Source organism: Triturus cristatus, chromosome 2_2, assembly GCF_964204655.1.
Source record: "Triturus cristatus chromosome 2_2, aTriCri1.1, whole genome shotgun sequence".
NCBI classification, from domain to species: Eukaryota; Metazoa; Chordata; class Amphibia; order Caudata; family Salamandridae; genus Triturus; species Triturus cristatus.
Window position 1 is genome coordinate 462,899,114 of NC_140582.1, and position 22,365 is coordinate 462,921,478.

General features: G+C 48.8%; 1 protein-coding gene across 12 annotated transcripts in view; it reads right to left on the reverse strand.

Moving 5' to 3' along the window:
- The window catches only part of BLTP1 (bridge-like lipid transfer protein family member 1), a 1,988,102-nt gene that overhangs the window by 1,415,176 nt on the left and 550,561 nt on the right, over window positions 1–22,365 (reverse strand). The window lies entirely within an intron of this gene.

Genomic DNA, 22,365 nt, shown 5'->3' on the forward strand with positions numbered 1-22,365 from the left:
CACTCCAAATTCGGCATCATTTCTGGGTCAAAAGACAGGGCCCTCCTACCCAAAATAGCATTGCTCTGTGTTTTTCAAAAACAGGATTGACCACCCCCAACCCGATCCCCCCACCCCCCCCCCATTCCAGTCTCCCGAGTTCGAGTCAACTGGACCTTTAATACAAAGGTAGCTGAGGATATTCATTCCCATACACTACCACCAAGAATAAGGCTTACTCTAAAAATTAGGGGAAAGATGTACTAAGGGATTTTGCGGTTGCATATCCTTTGCAGGCAAAATCCCACGGTTTACAACTGCAAGATCCCTTTCACACAAACAATTAACACCATTTTGCGATTCAGAAAAGTTTGTCTGAATTGCAAAATTGGATTTTCGACCCGTACCAAATTGCAATTTGAAACGGGTGTGTTTTGGGTGGTCCTTCCAAACTGCAAGGTTGGTAAGGTATATATTAATGGTCTGCAACAGCAGTTCTGATCGAAAACCAGTGATCAGTTACCAGCTTCCATTTTGGGGTGGTAACTGATTTGATTCACAGAGGGGAAGAGGATCCTTTTGGCCCCTTCCCCTTTGGGAATCATTGTAGCAGCTTCGCTGGGATAAGGCAGGGGTCCTGGGGACTATGACAGCTCTCGTAGAATATTTTTTCCTAATGGAGAACATCTTTTAAAACTTTTTTTTTCAAATGTATTCAAGTTTTCATTACGGATATCACGATGCTTTAAAAAATAAGAAGGGTTTTTCATTTTGAAATGACACATAGTGGTCGGCTGTTTCTTGCAGTCAATCGTACCTGAAACTCAAGCTAATTGCAGCAAATTCAAAATGTTTGATGTGCCTAACGAATATTAATTGGGCACGTCATTCTGAGACCCTCTGCGATTCCCTAATTTCAAAGCAAAGAGACCTGGTCCTGTGAGCCCCAGTTTCTCCCGGGCTTTCTGAATTTCCACGTTCCCGCATCCAAGGGACCCAAACGACGCCCTATGGGCGGCTTAACAACATGGGCACGCCAAGAATTATTCACGGCGGCCAATGAAATCCACACAGGGTCTCCCGACATTCAATTGGTCAGGTTATCCTTGGGTCTAGTGGGTGACGTGGATATTTATAATTTGTACCTGAGAGGGACTAACGGGGCAAAGTCCAGGACTTTGGTTGCATTGGATTCCCTCATCGCCCAGCACTCATGTGAGAGGGGAGTGCTTGTTGTGGGGGATCTGAATGTAACCTTTGAACCGCTTCTAAATCCAGATTCCTGTTGGGGACTTGACCCCGAGGAAGATCAGTTTTGGGGGATCCCGGGCCTCGACATGGACCCAATAAAACGTTGGTCTGAGATCGTAGTGCAGGTCAATGCTCTCTGTTTTGAAAGAGGCTTGAGGGCTTTGAATGGAAGAACTCCAGGGGACAAGGAAGGGGCTAACACTTTTGACAATGGCCGTCACAGGAGCAGAATTGATTATGTCCTCTGTGGCATGAGGTTATGGCAGCATGTAAAAGACATGGTAGTCGAACCTAGACCCGAAAGTGATCATAACCCCCTATGCGTAACGCATTGCTGGTGGACAAACGGAGATGCTGAAGCAGAGGAGACGATACTCAAGCCACCAGAAATATTTCCCTCCAATGATATGCGCAGGCTTAAGTGGAATATGGTAAAGAATAATGGTAAAGCTGTTGATTTAATTGACAACTTGTTGTCCAAAGCAGTAGTGGAGTTTGAAAGCTGCAGATTTATAGATTCAGGCATCTCATTAATCACCGGTATTCATGAAACATTTTTTGAGGAATTACGACAGTTTTTCCTTAAACCTGTCAGGAAAAATAATCGACTCCCCCCTAAGCGCCTACGGTGGTATGACAAGGATTGTAAGAGTGCCAGAATTAATCTTACTACAGCTCTCTCTAGCGGTGACACTGATTGCGTGAGGGAAGCCCGACAATCGTACAAAAAATGTATAGCTCAGGCTAAAAAGAACTGGGACGAGCTTTAATGGTCGGACTTAAAGGATGCCAGTGACGCGAGGGACTCACGGCTATTCTGGAACATTATTAAGTGGGGCAGGGGTGGGTTACCTGACCGCCCCCCAAATTATGTTTCACAAGAAGACTGGGTAAATTATTTCAGACCTCAATATGCATGCGAGTCCCAGACAAATCTTGCAGGGGAGATACCCTTTGTTTTCTTCTCTAGTGGTCCCTTCAGCATCAATGATACTTCATTGGCTTTACGATCTATAGCTGCTGGGCGAGCTCCAGGACAGGACGGGATTCCATCTGATCTTTTCCTCCACAACAAAAAGACTTGGAGCGAATACATTACCTCTCTGGCAAATGCCATTGCTGTAGGCGCCCCTGTCCCAAAATCCGGGGGGGGGCTGTTATTATTCCCGTGTTTAAGAAGGGCGATAGAACCCTCCCTGGGAATTATCGACCAATAAGCCTAATTGACACCATGCAGAAGGTCATTGGGAGAATGATCCTGAACCAGCTGTTAATATGGGTTGATGATAATCAGATTCTCTCTCCCTTTCAAGCTGGTTTCCGTAAGTCAACCAGTACACTGGATCAGGTCTTTCGATTTGTACAACTCCTCTGGAAAGTAGTTATCCTGGGGAAAGGCAGTCTCTATGTAGCGTTTGTGGACTTAAGAGCTGCCTTTGACCTTGTCCCTCGCCATCGGTTGTGGGTGGTACTTGAAAAACTAGGGCTTCCAGTGGAGATTCTGACCCTGATCAAGAGACTCCATGATTCGAACTTTGCTAAAATCCAGTGGGGAGGTGCGGGCGAAGTTACCCCTGAATTTCCGGTTGAACGAGGAGTGCGGCAAGGCTGCACTATGGCCCCTACCCTCTTCTCCCTGTATATCAACGGGATAGCTCAATCTATGCTCAGCGCCACTACTGATGCTCCAAAGCTTGCTGGAGTAACCACCCCGATACTAATTTGCGGATGATACGCTCATCATATTAAAAACCCCAAGTGGCTTACAGAAAGCTCTACTAGTCTTTGAGGATTTCTGCCTTGGCCACGGATTGGAGGTGAACTTGGCTAAGACGAAACTCATGGCCTTCAATCCGCATCCAAGTTTCAGAGGGAGAAAGTTCTTTCTGGACGGGCAACCAATAGAAATGGTCCCCAATTTCATTTATTTGGGCATACACATAACCAGTAGTAACAAATGGGATAAGCATATCGAGGTAGCCGCCCTGAAACTCAGGCAAATCTCGGGAGCCTTAATTAAAGAACATAAAAAATCTTTCACCAAGCCCGTAAAACCTGTGCTTCAAGTTTATGAGGCGAAGGGCTTGGGTTCAGCTTTGTATGGGGCAGAACTATGGGGATTTAATAGGCTGGTCCCTTTAGCCTTAGCCGAAAATTCATTTCTTCGCGGCATAACAAACCTCCCCCAGAGCTCCCCTATGGTTCCATTAAGGTATGAGTTGGGTAAGAGGGCTATCGTGGACATTGCAAGACTTCGTCCGGTTTTATACTGGCGAAGGCTCTGGACTACTCCTGAGCTCACCTTGTATGCCCAAGGGCTCATGGATGTTGTTGTGTCAGATGTTTTCTACAAAATCGATTGGCTGAGGCAGCTCCGCCAGACCCTGACACTAATGGGCATGGTGGGGTTATGGAGCGATCCAGCAACTGCTCAGTTTCCCACAAAGAAAACCATAAAAGTTATTTACTGGGAATGTGTCGACCGACAGGTGTGGAGCCAAGCTAACCCTAATGGGATGGCCGGCCGCTATCTAGAGGTCAAGATCTCGCCTGCTCTTGAACAATATTGGGACTTGATCGTGCATCCCAGAGACAGGAAACTCTACTTTCAGCTCAGAGTAGGTTCTCTACCGCTTAAGTCCCTCACAGGCAGGTGGTCTAGCCCCCGAGAGGTAACCTGCCCTGCCTGCGGGTTGCAGGCAGAATCTATTGCCCATTTCTTGTTTGTTTGCCCTGTGCTAGCTCCTCCTAGACGAGTGTGGTTGTCACCACTGTGTAGAAATTTGGGCACTAGGAGCAGTGTTGTTGCTTTAAGAATCTTATGCACCAACACTTCCCCAACTATTGCTATACCGATGGCTAAATTCTTGGGTTGGGCATGGTCCCTAAAGGCGAAAGCTTGTGCCAACCCCCTGAAAATCCCCCACCACACACCCAAACTTGCTGTTACTTAGTGCATACCTTAATTAATTGTTTCCTCAAATTAATATAGATGAAGGGGGTCTTTTTATTATGTATTATCACACTTGTTGTCAATCTGACTAGTTTAATGTCTTTTAAAAAAGAATTTGTAAACTATTTATTCAAAACATTTTAATGTATCTCAAATGTATTGTTTGTATTTATGCTTGTCTTTTATGATTCTTTTTTTAAATCGAATAAAGACTGATGATGATGATGCAACCCATTAGTTTGCAAATTAAGACTGGATTTGCAAGAAGTTTGTGCACCATTTGCAAATCTATTCCTAGTACATCTGGCTCTAGGTTCTATAAACAGAACTTTCCATGAAGAAATAGCAAGCACCACCACTCTCACATAAATCTAGATTTCCAACTAGAAGCTGTAAGTATTCTTTCTATTTATTTAAAACTGTAACTGTTTTAACCATGCACACACAAATACATTCAACAGCAGATTACCACAAGTAGTATCAAATGATGCCCTCTACAGTGGACATCTGATCAATACTGAAATATATAACTATTTTTTGAAGTAAACGTTTTAGTCTTCAAGCTGTTCTATGTCCTTATAAACCGTGCTAGATACATCGTGGATATAAGTGAAAACATATCAGGTGTCCGAGGAACAACTTCTAGGCCCTATAACATATATTCCTTTAAAATCACACTTCTGGAGCGATACGAGGGCAGCTGTGACATATCTAAGGCACAGAAACAAAACTCTTTGAACATTCATCATTTTCAGACTTGTGAGTTCCCTAGTAAATGCATTAACTCTTCATTAGTCAGAATCTGACTGACATACACATCACTTTGAATGACTATTATATCATTAACTCGGTCAGGAGTTTATAGGTTTATCAGCTAAACAAGAATTTTACTTCAAAGGCAAGATTAATAGGTCCTGCTACTCCATTCACTTTTTAGGAGTATCAGATTAATTCTAGATCAGTTCTGCAACAGACATCTAGAATAAAAAGAGGTTTAAGCACTGATTAGACAAAATTGTACTGGCATGTCCTCTGGAACTCCACCACATTCTACCAGTTAGCACTTTCCTGCAGTGCTAAGCATACCAGACTCTCAACCAGCATAATCAACTCATCCATATTTCTCAATCATCTAGTCCTAATTCACTGGCTCACCCGATCATGGACACTGGGATAAAATTTCAATAATGCTACTTTGCTCAGGAGCCTGGTGGTTCACCTGTTATCCTGCAAAAAATGGTCAGATCTCACCACACACCACTGCATTACTGTAAGATGGTCACACTAAAATTCAGTCATAATTTGGGACGTCTGGTGCGATCTATCAAGGGAGAAGCTTCAGGTAGGTTTAAAAACACAGTAAAAGGCTCCATAGAAGTACTGGTGCGTAACTCCTTCCAGTCTTCAGTCACAAAAAAAAGATTCACACACAGGTTTCACTGGGCTACAGCCTGAGCATTCTGTGATGTCATCACCAGTGGCGTCACTAGGGGGGTGCGGACCGCACCGGGTGACACCAACACATGGGGTGACACCACACCATCGGGGGACTGGGGGCGTGCTTTCCAAATGGAGCCACTGACTTCCTTTAGGCCATCCACCTGACGCATATGCGCACTTCTCCGTGCCTACACAGACACCGAACATGAAAGGAACCACTGCAGCGCCGCGAACGCAGGAGCCTGGTGTACACAACTGACACACAATTAAGAAATACAGGTAAACCATAAAGAAGGAAACACAAGGGGGCCGAGGGGAGCAATTATGGAGAAAACAACAAAAGTAAGCGAGCGGAAATGCCATGAGCGAACTCTAGCAAGCATCGAAAGAATCACAACAACCATTGCTGCAAGGCGGCTTGCCCAGGCACACGTATGAGCTTAAATGCTCTGTTTGCCACTTACAACCCTTAAGCGTGCCCGTGGGAAACAATCCCTACTGTGGCTCGAATGCAATGTTATTTCACGCAGACCGCCAACATTGGAAATAAACACAGGATGTTTTGGACGGCCTAGAAAAAGGCAAACTAACACAATTTCCTTGACACCCCTGCTTTGTAAACTTGTGTGGCACACTATTATTACTGACAATTGCGTCTGGCAAGCTGTCGCTCCCTCGTGACGTTAAGTCGGCCACGAGTAAGGTGAAATAATGGCAGGTGTCAGGGCCCTTTCGGATCAGAAATCTACTTCATTTGACCACTAAACTTGAAGCCGTTTGCCGCCTAATAAACCTCTGGCTTGCCTGTCTCCCCACCGAGGAGGCAGCTGCCTGTCAAGGGATGCCCTCGAGGGGAGGGGCGACCAGCGCGGCAGCTCCTGTCCAGTGGCGTCACTAGGGGGGTGGGGGGGTCACCAAGTTACCGCACTGGGTGACACCAACCCTAGTGACGCCGCTGGTCATCACAGACACTGTGCAGCTTCCATCTGGTCCTAGAATGTTTCCCTTAATGGAAGTACAAAAAAGATTCACTCTTGGACCGCTATCCAAATGTAGGCACACAAACACGCACACCAAGATCCATGCTGAAAATATACCTGTTCCAAGTCAAAAGCAGCCTATAGTGAGGTTTCAGGAGCCTAGCGCTTGACCAAGATGGCCGCGTGAGCCTTGAACTCCCACGACCCTCGCGCCCTCCTGCAATTATCCTGTCCTAAATCCTGATTTTCATGCACGGAATCCTGCAGATGAGTCACAGCAGGGGCGATTGACGTTGTCCGGGCCAAGATCGCCCACCGGGGACCGAAGTTGTGCACGGCGGAAGACTGCGGCCTACCTCCGAAGGATGCCAGGGGCTTGCATTGGCAGGATGCCCGGCCACTAATTGAACAACAGCGGCCTTGGGAGGTGTGAACTGGCGGACGAGTGCCGCTGCACTTTCACTTTCGCTTTCTCGCCCTTGGCTTGCTCTGGGTTGGGAGTGCCTCGTGCCGATCCCCTGTTAACTGGAAGACCTCCACTCGACCCTGGCTGGCTGCTGAAGTCCTAATTGACCCTGTTTCCTCTGGCTGATTGAGGGACGTCTTTTTACTACTGACCGCCCAGCCGTTCGAGATGTCGACCAAATCGGAGGCAGACAAGCCGAAGTCTAAGACTACCAGGCGGGGAGGCTATATCCAATCCAACAACATGGATCGCTATGCCCAGCAGAAGGGGTCGCCTGGTGGATCGGGACAGTCGCTGGAAGCGCAGAGGGCCGATTCATCCCCAGCCTCGGAGTTATCCTTGCAGGATATCAAGGGGGCGATAGATGGGATGCAATCTTCGATTGGGCGACAGTTCGAGACCCTGGCGCACAAGGTGGACATGATTTTGGTGGATGTCAACTTGATTCGCGCGGACCTGGGCAAAACCAATGAGCGGGTCAAGTCCCTGCACCTCAAGGCTACTGGCCTAGCGGACGATGTCTCGGAACTCCAGGCTGAGGTTCGTAAGTTACGGACCGCGAATGACCTCTCCGCCCGCCGGCTCGAAGACTTTGAAGGTCGGGCCCGGCGCAACAATGTGCGCCTTATTGGGGTCCCGTAAACTTCGGATGAGCTCTCCGTGGATTTACTCGTCGAGGACTTGGTGGTGAATCATCTTGCGCCTAAGGGACTCGGCAGGTTCTTTGCGGTTGAGCGGGCTCACAGAGTGCCTGGCGGACGGCCTAAGGTGGGAGCCCCCCCGCGGCCGATTGTCGCCCGGATCTTTAATTTTCGGGATCGAGACGCTATCCTGCAAGCATCGAGGGTGGCAGGCCCGGTGCCTTTTCAGAATGCCTCTGTGAGCTTTTATCCGGACTTTACCCAGATGGTGCAGAAACAGAGGCAGAGTTTCCTGGGGGTGAAGCGGCGGCTTAGGGAGATGGACCTGAAGTATGCCATGCTTTTCCCCGCCAGGTTACGTGTGGTGTATGAGGATCGGACTTTCTTCTTCGAATCACCGGACATGACAGGGGACTGGTTGGATGCGCTCCCTCGGCGACAGCCCGGCCGGGACCGCGTGGATGGAGCGGAAGGCGACCGGGATGGACAAAAGTGATACCTCTGGTGTCGGTCTGTTTTGACTCAGCCCCGGACAGTGACTCGCACCTTACTGCAGTAATGGGAGGGCGGCGGGGGGACGATAGGAGCTCTTTCCTCCCTTGGGGTACTTTTTGTAGATTTGTTTTAGATAGGGCGACAGGCACACTGCAAGTTGGGGGGGCTTTGTAAGCTGACGCAGGGGTGCAGGGAGGGGGGGATTCGGGATGTTGGGGTTGTTGTTGGGGGGGGGGGGGGTTTCTTGCAAGGCGTAGCAACTGTTGTTATTATTGTCCGATCGTGGTTCTCCGGGGGGGGGGGTGGAGGTCTCTTTGTGTTTGGGGATGGGGGATAGGGGCTTAAACATAATTAGCTGGAATGTTAATGGCTTAGGGGATCGTATTAAACGGGGGATAGTCCTGCAATTCTTGAAACGGACCTCGCCAGATGTGGTCCTCCTGCAAGAGACCCACCTTATAGGGAATACATGTTATGCACTTAACAGAAAGGGTTATAAATTCATTGCTCACTCGGGGTTCTCCTCGGGCTCCAGGGGTGCGGGCATACTTGTTAGAGCTTCCCTACCATTTGAGGTTGACTCCACCGTCGCTGACGACAGGGGGCGATTTGTGGCTGTTGCGGGGAGGTGGGAGGGTAGAACGTTGGTATTGGTTTCTGTTTATGTCCCCCCTGCCCTGCAGGCCTCCACGTTTGCTGATCTGGGCAAGGCCTTGTTGGAACTCCCCAAAGGGCTGCTAATAGTGGGAGGAGACTTCAATGCGGTTGGATCTGGGATGCTCGATAGGTACCCGCCCAGGGACACCGGGGGTGCTCAGAAGTGGCTTCCCGACTTTATAGAAACTTTTGGTCTGGTAGACTGTTGGAGGCTACGGCACCCCACTCAGAGACAATATACCTTTCATTCTGGGGCCCACGGGAGTCTCTCTCGGATTGATTACTTGCTCACTCTGGCTGCGCACGCCTCATTGGTGTCTGAGGCTAGGCACATGGCGCGGGGCATATCTGATCACTCGCCGGTGTGGGCCCGTCTGGATGTTGGCCGGGTGGTGGGGGGCAGGGTGGCTCCCATTAACCCCTGGTACTTTCGTGACCCCAAGCTGCGCAGTGCGTTGCTGAAGACTGTTGATCACTATTTTCAAGATAATCAGGGTTCAGTTGAATCTGCGGTGTCCTTGTGGGAAGCTTTTAAGACTGTATTGAGAGGGGAGGCCCTTTCCTTGGTAGTGGCCGCCAAGCGGCGGAGGGACGCCGAGGTGATGCAAGTAGAGGACGAGATAGCGGCTTTAGAAGTGGCCTTGGAAGAGGATGTTGCACCGGCCACACTGCATAATTTGAGCTTGAAGCAATTGGAATATAGGGATCTGGTGATGAACGCTGCCAAGACCCTCAATAGGGAGCAGCAGGGTCGGTTGTATGATGTTGGTGACAAGGCCGGGAAATTGCTGGCGTGGTTGGACAAAAAAGAGCGTGTTAATCGAGTGGTGCCGGAGTTGTCGATGGATGGGGGAGAGGTCGTCACTGACCCCGACGGTATAGTTCAGTGTTTCTCGGACTATTTTCGTACGGTATACACCTCGGTTTCGGATAGACCGACTGAGGACTCATGTGACCTCCTGCGCGATATCGCTCTGCCCTGCCTTTCTGCCATTGATAGGGATGACCTCGATGGAGACATAACCGTAGACGAAGTGGCGTGTGCTATCCGTGCGTTGCGCTCCGGTAAGGCTTCGGGCCCAAATGGTTTGCCGATTGAGCTGTATAAGCTTAGTCCGGATAAGTTGGCTCCTCACCTGCGCGCCATGTTCGTGGAGGCGCGGGTGACTGGGTTACTTCCGCTCGATCAACGGCTGGCGACGATTGTGGTAATACATAAAGACGGTAAGCCCTGGGACAAGTGTGGCTCCTATCGGCCGATATCACTTCTTAACGCCGAGCCTAAAATCCTTGCTAAGATCCTTGCTAACCGCCTGGTCCGGGTACTGGGCGACTTGATCCACCCGGATCAGTCGGGCTTTATCCCGCACCGCAACACTGCACTGAATCTTCGACGCCTTCATGGAGTGATTGCTAGGACGGGCACGATACGAGAGCCGGCTATTGTGGCGTCCCTCGATGCCATGATGGCCTTCGATACGGTGGAGTGGGCATACCTGTGGGCTGTGCTAGCCAAGTTCGGCTTTGGGCCTGGATTTGTAGGCTGGGTTAGGTTGCTCTATGAGGGGCCTCTTGCTAGCGTCGTGGTGAACGGGCGGGCGTCGACACCGTTCGAGCTCGGGAGAGGCACCCGGCAGGGCTGTCCCCTGTCGCCGTTGTTGTTCGCCCTTGCCCTTGAGCCATTGGCGGCGTGGATACGATGGCACCCGGATATACGTGGGCTTCGTTGGTCGCCTGACCACGAAGACCGTATTTCACTCTACGCCGACGATATTCTGCTATACCTCGCCTCGCCTCAGAAATCTCCGATAGTGGTTTGTGACGTCTTAACTTCTTTCGGTAGGAACTCTGGTCTTGTCATCAATTGGGGGAAGTCATACTTGTATGTCCTGTGTGGGGATGTCCCGCAACTGTTCGATCCAGATAGCCCGGCAGGGCTTTTTGTATTTGGGGGATCTATAAATCCACCGACCCCATTTTACGATACGAGAAGAACTTGCTCCCTCCCTTGGCACGTCTGCGACGGGACGTGGCGGGCTGGTGGCGGTTGCCGCTTTCCCCCCCTGGCCATGCCGCCCTGTTTAAAATGATGTCTCTTCCCCGTTTCCTCTATGCCCTGCAGAATACCCTTGACTTGGTCCCGGCCAGTTATTTCCGTGAGGTCGAAAGCCACCAGCGCGCGCTATTGTGGGAAGGGCGTCCGCACATAGCGATTGCTAAGTTGACGCTTCCGTGGTAGGACGGGGGTATCGCGCTTCCAGACATTCGACGTTATTATTGGGCCACTCAGTTGAGCGCGATTAACCATGGTGTATATGGTCCGGCGCTGAGCCCCGGCTACGCCATGGACCGATGGTTGCTGCGTGGGGGTAATTACCACAGAGCGTTGTACTCGAAGTCGTCGGACTTAACCCTTACCGGGCCCACCAGGGTGGCCGTGCATGTATGGAAGGTGGCGACGGATTCACTGGGCTGGAAGGGTAAGCTTATCCTTGCCACCCCTCTGTTTGACTCCGATATTCTGGGAAAGCTTTGGCATACAAAAGGGTTTGAGAAATGGGACTTGATCGGTATATCCAGGGTTGGAGACCTTTTGGTTAAGGGTAGGGTGAAGTCATTCGAGGAGCTGCAGAAGGAATATGAGCTAGGGAGTACGGAGTTCTTCCGATACGCTCAAGTGTGCCATGCCTTGCGGTCAGTCCTTGTAGAGGGGGAGAAGGTGCCCGAGTCCTCTCCGTTAGAGGACCGGATCCTGGATGGCCATATGCCAGAGAGTACGATCTCGCTCATTTATAAGAAACTAATTAATGTTCGGGCGGATCTTCTTCTTGGGTTGCGCGATCAATGGACCAGGGACGGCCTCGAACTAGATGATGAGGATTGGCAGTATGCAGTTTCTTCTCCCAAAGAGGTCGCGATCCCCGCGCGCCTGCGGCTGGTGCAGCTTAAAATACTTCATAGGATCTACGTGACAGGGCCCAGGCTGGTCCATATGGGTTTCTCTGAGGAGGGCTTATGTAAGAGAGGCTGTGGTATGGTGGGCACCTTCCTACATATTATTTGGGAATGCGGTGCGATTATGGAGTTTTGGAAGCGAATCCACGATGTGATGGGGGAGGTGACGGGCATCGTCATGCAGCCGGAGGCGCGGTGCTGTCTCTTGAATGTCTGGGGTCCTACTGACCACGACGCGGCACAGACTCAGTGGGTGACCCTGGGGAACATGGTAGCCAAAAGCGACATCGCTCGCCTGTGGGGCTCTCCTCGGCCTCCTATATTGACAGCGTGGATGGAAAACATGGATTGGAGCATGTTTAGGGAGAAGACAGTGTACTGTGCTCGAGGGCGCCCTCGGAAATGGCACTCTGTATGGGGGCGATGGAACCAGTACAGAGGGGGCATATGCCTGCCCCCAGACCCGGACCCGCCTGAGGAGCAGCTCTCCCCTTAGCTTTCTTTCCGGCTTTGTACTCCTCGCTGGTATGTGATTGTCTTCTTGAGTCTCTGATTTCCCCTCCTTTCCCTTATCATAGATCTGTGTCTGATGGACGAAATGGGGCTCGCGCCCCCCGATGGGAACCCTTTTTTGTGTTTTCAGTACTTATCACCTTGCTTATGTTCATGTTTGGGTTTGTGTTTATTTAAAATAGAACCTTTGATTCTCCTGTCTGTGTAATGTGGCCACTCGCAGGTGTTGTGTTTCTAAAGCTGCCGTACCTCCGGGTTGTCGGCTGAATAGCTGTGTCACTGTTTTAAAAATAAAGGTTTTTAAAAAAAAAAAAAAAAAAAAAGCAGCCTATAGTAACGCTACCTCCCAATTCAACTGGGGTCAGCCAGCTCCCCAACACAGCTAACCTAACTGTATGCTTTCTATGTGTATCTGTAAGAAAGTGGCTCTGTATATACTGTTCCCAAATAGGTACAGTGTGCACAGAGTCCCCAGTCCCCAAAGGTTTGGCAGAGGCTAAAGTTAGATATAACCTTACTCTCTAAAATGGTAGCTTGGTCGAGCAGTAAGGCAGTATCAAAGGGCAGTGTAAAGCATTTGTTGTACACACTCAGTCAGCAAATGGTCTCACACACTCAAGAACTGAACTCTAGGCCAATGGATTGTATACAAAAATATATGCTTGTTTTATTTTAGAACCAACAACAGGTATCAAAATATACTTTCTCAGAATGAGTTGATTTAGATAAATACTTTCAATAGGTAATAGACTTTTGAATGCAATAGTTACAGTTGTTGCAATAGGCAACACAATTTCAAACACAATTATACATTGAGCTCAATGGGAATTTCTAGTTAAATGCAATAGATTACTTTTTGGATTACTTTTCTTACCACAGGACTAGATCCTAGATTCAGTCCTGGGACATCTCGTGTAAACAGTTGAGTAAAAACGTTTCAGTTACAGTAGTGATTTTTAAGGAATATTATTATATTTTAAAAGTTGACACTTGGAAACTTTTTCACATAGAATCACCAATGTTATCCTATGGGAGGAAATTCACATAGCAGGAAAGTGGGGTTATAGTGACTTTTTCTAACTCAGTGTTGGATCCTGGATCCAGCACTGGGACATCTCCTGTAAACAGTTGAAAGAATGTGTTTTTGTTATACAGGTGATTTTTAACGAATATTTGTAAGTTTGCAAAATCAACACTTGGAAGAATTTCTGGTGAAAACCAGGCAATGTTATCATAAGGAGGCAAATCAAGTTATAGGTAAGTATGGTTGTAATTACTTTTCAGGGTCAGTGTTGGGCACCAAGATCCAGCACTGGGATCTCTCCTGATAACAGGTGAGTAAATTTGTTTTCGTAATTCGGCTGATTTTAGATGAATATTTAAAAGTTTCAAAACTCGACACTTAGAAGAATTTCCAAGTGCAACCAGTCAATGTTACCCTATGGAAGAAAAGTGAATTATCGGCTTTTGGGTAAGTACTCGACTGGCAGAGTTAAGGTTCTGGGCATAGACTCAGGGGTCTCCCAGGGTCAGGTAAGCACAGCCGTTACACCCTCAGCGCACAGGGGCAGCCGGGTGCAGAGTGAGTTAGTCCCAATTTTATCCTATGGGAGGCAGGGGGCCTTTGGTTGGTGGCTGCTGGCTAGCAGGCCACGTGGTTGTGGGAGCTGGGCTCCTGGTCACTTGCTCAGGGCAAATAAGCAGGTTAGAGTAGAAGTTGCACTGCCAGGGCCACTCGGGCAGCTGGGTGCAGGGTGCTTTTGAGCCGTTGGGCGCTCAATGGATTGCAATGGAGAAGCTCGAGAACGAACAAAAGCTGCAAGCTCGGGGACGAAGATTCTTCAGGTGCGACCACCACTTCGAGAGGTATGTTGGGTAGTTGGAGGATAGGTAGGCACCCAGGAGTTGGGCACAGGGGGCCGCAGGGCGCTGGGTGCAGGGGTGCCTTTTGGCATCGGGAAATCATACCCTCTGCTGGTCGCGGTTGGAGGGGTCCCTGGTTCTGAGGCTGCAGGCGTCGTCAGGAGCATCAAGGTGGGTCCTTGGGTGCTGGATTTGGGGTCACAGTCGCCGGGGGGACGTCCTCGTGGTCTTTGTCCACTCCGGCACAGGCCAGGCTTAGCGGGTGCAGAGTGTGCAGGGTTCGCAGTTCCTAGCTGATGCCAAGGGTCAGTTACTTGTTTTGAGCAGTACCACTGCTTGTGGGAGTCCCAGTTGCTTAGAGTCACAAGGTAGCCAGGTCCTCCGGGGTTTGTGAGGTTGCTGACCGCTGGAGATGCTGGGGTTTAGCAGAAGCAGGTTCGAGGGTCGACAGGCAGGTAGGGCTGGGGCCAAAGCAGTTGGTGTCTTCCTCTTGTTAGCAGCTGCACGGCAGGTCTTCTTGTTTCTTGATCTTCTTTGCTGTTTCGGAATCTGGATCTGAGGAAGGAAGGTTCAGGGTGCCCCTAAATACTAAATTTAGGGGCATTACAGGTAGGTACAGGGCAGGGACCAATGGGTCCCTTCCTTGGGGTGGGTACACCCCCTATCCTGCCACTCTCCTGTGGGAGGGGGGCAGTAGCCTAGTCCTGATTGGGCAGGGCTTCCCATCTTCAAGATGGCGAGAGCCCGGAGATGTGCTTCACCTCGCCTCCCCCACCTGAGGGGTGGGGTTGGCAGAGGCTGGCACACCCCCTTTCCTTCCTTGGGGTTTCCGGCCAGTCTTTCCGCCAGAGTGTGGGTCAGAACCGGTAGGGGCCAGTTGCTGAGTATAGCAAGTGGCCTTGAGAAGCTCACAAAGGCGGCATGCCTTTGAAGCTTCCCCTGCCCATCCGGGGGGAGAAGACCTAGCACCGCGCCGAAGATGTGCATTGTTGCAGGCCCAGGAGAGCGGATGGCTCTCTACCCAGGGGTCCAGCAACATGTCTCCTGTGTGGCAGCCTAGGCAGCCCTTCAGACAAGACGTGGATTGTCGTGCATTGTACATTAAATCTCACACTGGCATCAGTGCGGGTTTAATGTGCTGAGAAGTTTGATACCAAACTTCTCAGTCTTCAGTGTAGCCATCATGGTGCTGTGGAGTTCGTGTTGATGATCTCCCAGCACCATGTACTCTTAGATGGCAGCACTGCACTTACAGTGCCCAGGAACAGACCTGGGTACTGTAGGGGCACAGGGCTCATGCACCTGTATCCACACCACTGGCATAGAGCACCCAGCTAGAGGGTTGGCTGATGTATGCCAGGTCAGTGTGTGTTATGGGCATGGCACACCGGGATGTGTGCCATGTCGACTCTCTATTTTGTTCTGCACCCAGACACTCAGCCTGCAAGGTCAGTGTGTGTGTGTCAGGGTACAGGGCCTCTAAGGGTGGCACAATACGTGCTGCAGCCCTTAGGGGCCTTCTCTGGTCCCAAGGACCTGGGTACCTACTGTACCATTTACTAGGGGCTGACATGTGGCCAGAGATGCCAATTGGGTTTAGGCTTCATCAGTTTTAGGGAAGGAACATAGGCCCTAGGTACCTGATTGGCAGGAGCCCAAGGCACACTCAGTCAAAGTACATCAGCAATTCAGCAAAAAGTGGGGGCATACCATGCAAGAAAGATGGCACTTTCTCACAATTACAAGCATGTTAGACTTTTGGCTTCCCGTTGTGTGTTGATTATTATTCCGTTGTGTGTTGATTATTATTCTAACAAAGCTTTCAATATTAGGCCTACTGACCACATTATTTATTTTGCTACTCAGCAAAAGAACATACCTACAAAGACAGAAGCAAGGGCAGGGGAGATCCCTAAGCCATTGTATAATAGAGAAGAATGTGGTATAGACAAATTTCGTTACTAAATACTGGTATAAAGATGTTCCCAAAGATCTTGCAACAATACTACATGAGATTTTCTCACAGCTGGTACCTCCAGATGAGTCTGGCTTTGGCAGTAGGCAAAGTGTCAAAAATAATACTAAGAAAGTAGTGAACGTAACAGACTTGGCTCCTAGGTCCAAGTGAGAAATTATGTTCATCTCCCTTGATGCTGAGAAAGCCTTTGAGAGCGTGGAGTGAGGCTTTCTTAGAGAGGCGATGGCGCACATGGATCGGCCGTGCCTTTGTAAACATATTATGGGTTCTGTATGCAGTACCAACCTCAATTGTTAGAGTCAGTAACCTAGGCTCATAACGTAATTGTGAGAAGGGGAATGAGCCAGGGCTGTAACCCATAGCACAGAGGAATCAAAGAGAACAACCCAGTAAGGGGTTTTCATTAAGACCACACTCATTCAAGCTAACAACATTCACTGATGACATCCTGTCATCATTGTTCAACCCAGCCACTTCACTTCCAGCCCTACTGGTTTAAAGTTCAATGTCCAAACTCCCCCATCACCCAAGGCATGCTTCACCACCTACAAGGGCTACTACCCCTATGGATCACATGCTCCATAAAATACATAGGAACCTGCAGCAATGGCATAATTTACACATCTCATGGCTTGGATGCTATCATCATTTAAAATGGTTACAATTATACCATTACGTATTACCGATCAGTGTGGTCAGTAGCACCCTTGAGAAGCTTCAGAGTCTGTATGAATTTTTTAGGGATAGGAAAGAAAGTTACAATAAGTTTCAGACAAAGCCTTCTGCCACCACGGAAGGAAGGACTGGACATAGTTAACAGCTAAAAAAATAGGAGGGAGGGGTTGAGGAAGAAAACCATCAAACGTTCTTTGTAGACCATGCGCTGGCAAATCAAACAATGTGGCAGCTCCCATGTGTGAAGAAAAGTTATAAAGCATATACAGGACGAAACTGAGGTTATAGGCACAATGTTGGGAAGCTGGAATGCTACTAACCTCAAGTTGAATCTATCGAGCTACCCATCTCCATTCACTCCTCTTTTAGGCAACACATGCGGTCAGTTTTGGTTATTTGGCAAGTAGCACCAATCTTTTAAACACATCACATGTGACTGAACTTATTTGAAATGCTGTATTAACACACAATATGTCATACTAGCAGAAAGCCCAAAAAACACACAGGAGACCACACCAAACAGAATGATTGCCTTGTGCCAAAGTTCAGTTATATTTTGCCATTTCAGTGTAATATCTTACAGACCTCTTTAATATCTACTGTAGGGAGAACACTCTTTGCTGGACTGGAAGAGTTCAAGAAAAAAGAGAAATGTGCAAGCTCAAATGACAAGCTGCATTGTCCTTGTGAAGGGAAAAAGAGTGGGTTTTGAGAGAGACTTTGTTGTGGTGGAAAACTGTTTAAGGCTCATGGAAATACAGTGCTTTGGCTAACCATTTTGGAAGAATTGATAGCCATGATGAACGGTTTCATCAAGAACACAGAATACAGGTATGAGAAATGGTATACTTCAAAGAAAGGGGTTGGAGAGGATTTACTTAGAGCACCCCGACTTTAGCTCAATACTGTTTTTACCACAAGGCAGGAGGGAGGACTGGTGAAGAATCTGTAGTTAGATTATCCACAAAAAGATCGTTGTCAAAGGTTAGTAGCTTTTTCTTCTGATGGATACTGCTACCTTCAGATTCCCCACCTTCAACAGACTCCCAAATAATACTCCAGTTGGGTGATGGGACTGGAGAACTAAACCAGAATCTTTTGAAGGACAAACAGGACAAAGTGACATTATCTCCTCACTCCGTCGAGATGGGAAGGATTGAGCGTCAAAGAGAAACCGTTAACGGTTCCGAGCTGGAACGCAAGAACATATCCGAGCCCGATGGCTGAAAAAAACAATCTGAGGATGGAGCCGAAGCCCATGCGCACTATGATCCAAAGGAGGAGTCACATACCTCGTGACTTCCAAAGACTTTTCAGGACAAAAACAAGTGCAAACATCCGGGCCCAACACCAGATGCCGATCTATGCACAGTGTGTAATCTGCAGCTCATAGGCCTCGAACATAGTGTTTAGTGATAGTACGGGGAAAGGAACACAGAGTGACTTTGCATATATCAGCCAGGGTTCAAGTGAAGGATTACCTACCTGGAATAAGTATTGAATCCTTCAGGTCAATCTTACTTGTCTAGAGCATAGCAGACCTCGATACATAAAATGCTCAAGTTAGATAGATTGCTTCTGCACTGCCTTTCCTTTATTACAACCAATAAAGATGACTGAGCTGGTCATCTCAGTAAAATTCCTTTGTGCTGCTGATATAGGGGCTCTCTGCAAGCTTCAGCCACCTTTCCTCCTCCATGGTGGGACATGGTGGAAGGTAAAAGGATGGTAAAGGGGTGTTGGATTGTCCCAGATGGAATGGAAACACCACCTTAGGGAGGAAAGCAGCTTTAATTTGCAACACCAGCTTATCTGGGAAGAAACATGTAAATGGAGGCCAGACAGACAGTTTGCAACTCGCTGACACGCCTAGCCATGGTGATGGCAACCAGAAAAACCTTTTAAACGTCAAAAGCCTTAACTGGCAACTGTGCCGGGGCTAAATGGATTCCCCACAGCAAATGTTAAAACCAAATTATGGTTCCACTGAGGCATTCTAAAAGGGATTGGTGGATACATATTTGTCAGACCCAACAGAAATCTCATCGCCATCAGAGGTTTAAACAGGGTGGGTTCATCTACTAAACAGAGAAAAGCAGGTAGCGCCGAAAGTTATCCCTGAACCGTAGTCACTGCACAGGCTTGTTGCACCAAGAACAGTGCAAACTGCAGTATACAGGCAAGGTAAACATTTAAAGGATCAATTCTCCTCTTAGCACAACAGTTAACAAACCTTTTCCATCTCTCCAAGTAAATGGACTTTGTGTAAGGGTATTCCGAAAAGACCACGTCCACCATTTCCAGTGGTAAGGGAAAGGCACTCCGATTTCCTCTCCCAATCTCCATGCATGAAGGTGTAGGCTGTGAAGACTGAGGTGCAATACCTGTCCCCTCGAATGGAGCAACATGTGCACTCTGTGAGTGAGACAAAGCGGAGCAACAGCCAACAGGTGCCAAAGGTCTGGATACCATACTTGTCATGGCCAGTCTGGGGCAATGAGAATGACTTGGGCCAGGTTGTACTCATCTTCAGCAGAACCTGAGGAATCAAGAGTATGCGGGGTATGCGAATAGGAGGGGGATTTCCTACTCCAAATGAAACATGCCCCCCAAGTTCCCCTCAGAGAATGTTGAAGGGCTCCGAACTTCAGGCAATGGAAGTCTAGAGTGACAAAGAGGTCTATGAGAAGTGTCCCCTGAAGGGCAAAGAGCTCCTGTACTATCTCCGGATGGAAATGGCACTCGTGGTAGGTTAGATGATGCCGACAGACTGTCAGCGCTAGTGTTCACTGAACCGGACAGTTAGTTATCCATCATGCACAGGATGAGGTGGTGGGCCCAGGCCCTGTATCTCAGAGCTTCTCCACAGAATGTCAAAGATCCTACTCAATCCTGCTTGTTCAGGTACCACATTGTGGTCGTATTGTCGGATTGAACTCGAACTGTCGGGAGGAAAGCCTTGAACACCAATCAGAGTGCGAGAGTAGGTCCGCTGTTGACCCCTATTCTCCTATTGTCTATATTCATTGTGGACAATACGTCTAGAGAGACTCCTTTACTCTCCGCTGCTCCTTCCACTTCCTACCCCACTCCGACTACCAACCCTTCCAGGATCCTTCTAGACAGACTTGAAAAACTGAAAAAGAAACAGATCCGTACCAATATCCATGCACGCATGCTAACAGAGTATCTTAAATCAAACATTATTCCACTAGGCCTACAAATTTGCAATACCCCGGCGATCTTCACTCAAGATCCCAAGTTCCGCACAGGCTTCTGCCATCTAGCAACAACCTGTTCCCACCACTGGATGGCTTTAGGTATCAATACGACCATTGAACATACCAAAAAGGAATTGGAAGAGATTGCGGAACTTGAAAAACTTATTCTGGAGGACAGCGCCCTTTATTTTGTTGTTTAAATCGTTTTTATTAACTTTTTCTTTTGTTAGTTTTTGCACATTAGTCAATAAAACATAGTCAGAATAGCACTCATGCAACAGATGAGAAAGGAACAGTGTACAGCCGAGTTAATAGCTACATGACAATGAAACATTCAGTGTGCAGCAATTACATCAAAGCTTGCGGCAATATCTCAGGAAAGACAGAGTGATGTTGACAAGACGCGGCATCGAGTAATGTGCGAGTAATGTAGGAGCAGTACAGTTCAAACTTAACCGGGGACATAAGGCACAACAAAATGAGGGCAATGAAAGCGAACGAAGGATAGGATAGTGTCGCGCAAGACTTGCCGCCACAGTTAAATTTGCTGGAGGACCTCAAACTCCCCTAAGGTTCAGCAGCAGCGAGGTGTCACGACAGAAAGGTAATGGCAGTCTGGGTATTGGTGTCAGGCCTGGGTCGCGTCGGCGGGGGGGGCACCCTGAGTGTGAGCCCTCTGTGATGCAGGTAGGGATCCCATGTCTGTGTCTGCCCCCGAAAGCTTGGAGACCATTGCATCCCACTGAGGCGCCAGGGGGAACATACGGATGCCAAGCAGATCTTCTCTGCGCAGCACCACACCCTCCGCCCTCGCCCAATTGGAGAAAGACCGGTGCCAAGCAAGAGGATGAGGCGGGAGGGGGGATTTCCAGCACTTGGTGAGCAGGCGCTTGGCTGTTATTAAGCCTAGGTCAAGAAACCGTGTGGCAGCTCTATATTTCTTGTTCCTGCTAAAGAGGTGCAGTATATGAACTTCCCATGTCAGGGGAATGGTGCGGGCTGTGCAACGTATGAGAGTGGTTGTCATGGTGCGCCAGTAGTCAGTCAGGACCGAGCCTCCCCAAAGCATATCGACCAAGTCGGCATCTAATTGTCGGCGCATCTATGCAGAGGAAGTACCTGTTTATTTGGGCTGGGGTAAGGTAGCCTTGGTGCAGTATGAAAAGTTGTATCTTTCGGAACCGTTGATTCTGTGGGATGCGGGACGGACCGCTATGGGCAGCTAGCCATTCCCTATCAGTAAACGCTCTACCCAGGGCCCCCTCCCAGTGAAGCCGAAGACGAGTGAGATCTGCTTCCGTATGTTGTCGAAGGGAGGATGCGAACCAGCGCGTAAGGTACTACAAGGTATGATGTATGGGAGGCTCTTGGGCAAGTGCACCCCATTTGGACGCTAATGAGGCTAAGAGTGCTCTGTGTAATAAGAACTGCCCTGGAGGTATATTTTGTCCTATTATGAGGTCCTGGAATGGAATAAGAGTGCCTTCTTGAAAGAGGTCCCCCACGTCCTGTACCCCCACTGAGATCCAGTGATGCAACTCCGCTGCCGTCGTGTAGGTGTCCCCCCGTGGAGTCCCCAAAAGAGGGAGGGTAGGTGCATATGGAATGGTGGCTCTAGTGAGGAAAAGGCACCTGTGAAAGCATTTGTGTGTTATAGTGAGGAGGAAAATATCCGGAGGCCTAAATGAGGAGCAGGGGTGGAAAATCTGAAGCAAGGTTTATAGCAGTAGCGGGGGTCGCAGAGAGGCCGTGTCTGGTAGATAACGGGAAGACATCCACCTGGCGACCCACTGCAGCTGGGAGGCCAGGTAGTAATGCTCAAAATTGGGCACCGTGAGTCCGCCCAGCTCAGCAGGTAGATAAAGCTTGCCCATGGCGTGAAGTCCCCCAAATGAAGTCTCGTACTACCCTTTCCCACTACTTAAAGAAGGGGGGGGGAGATAATGAGGGGTAGCGTGGCAAAATTGGAGGACAGCACCCTTCCTGATGCAAAAAGTCTTTTGGGTAAAATAAATACCACCATTGCCACTTTCAATACCTTTGAACTTAACAAAAAGATCACTAAAATACAAAAAGACATTATAAATTACGATAAGGAAAAGACATACCCCTATCTATGGGACAAGTTCTACTACACTCCATACAATCCACCCAGAACCCGTAACTGGGGTAGATTCCGCAACAACCAGACCATCACCTTCTCTGACTCTTCGAACACCTCTATAAAAGACTCGGACCCTGGAGAAAGAAGCAGTACCTCCAGGAATCCGAACAGACCTTTACCACATCTGCCGCCCC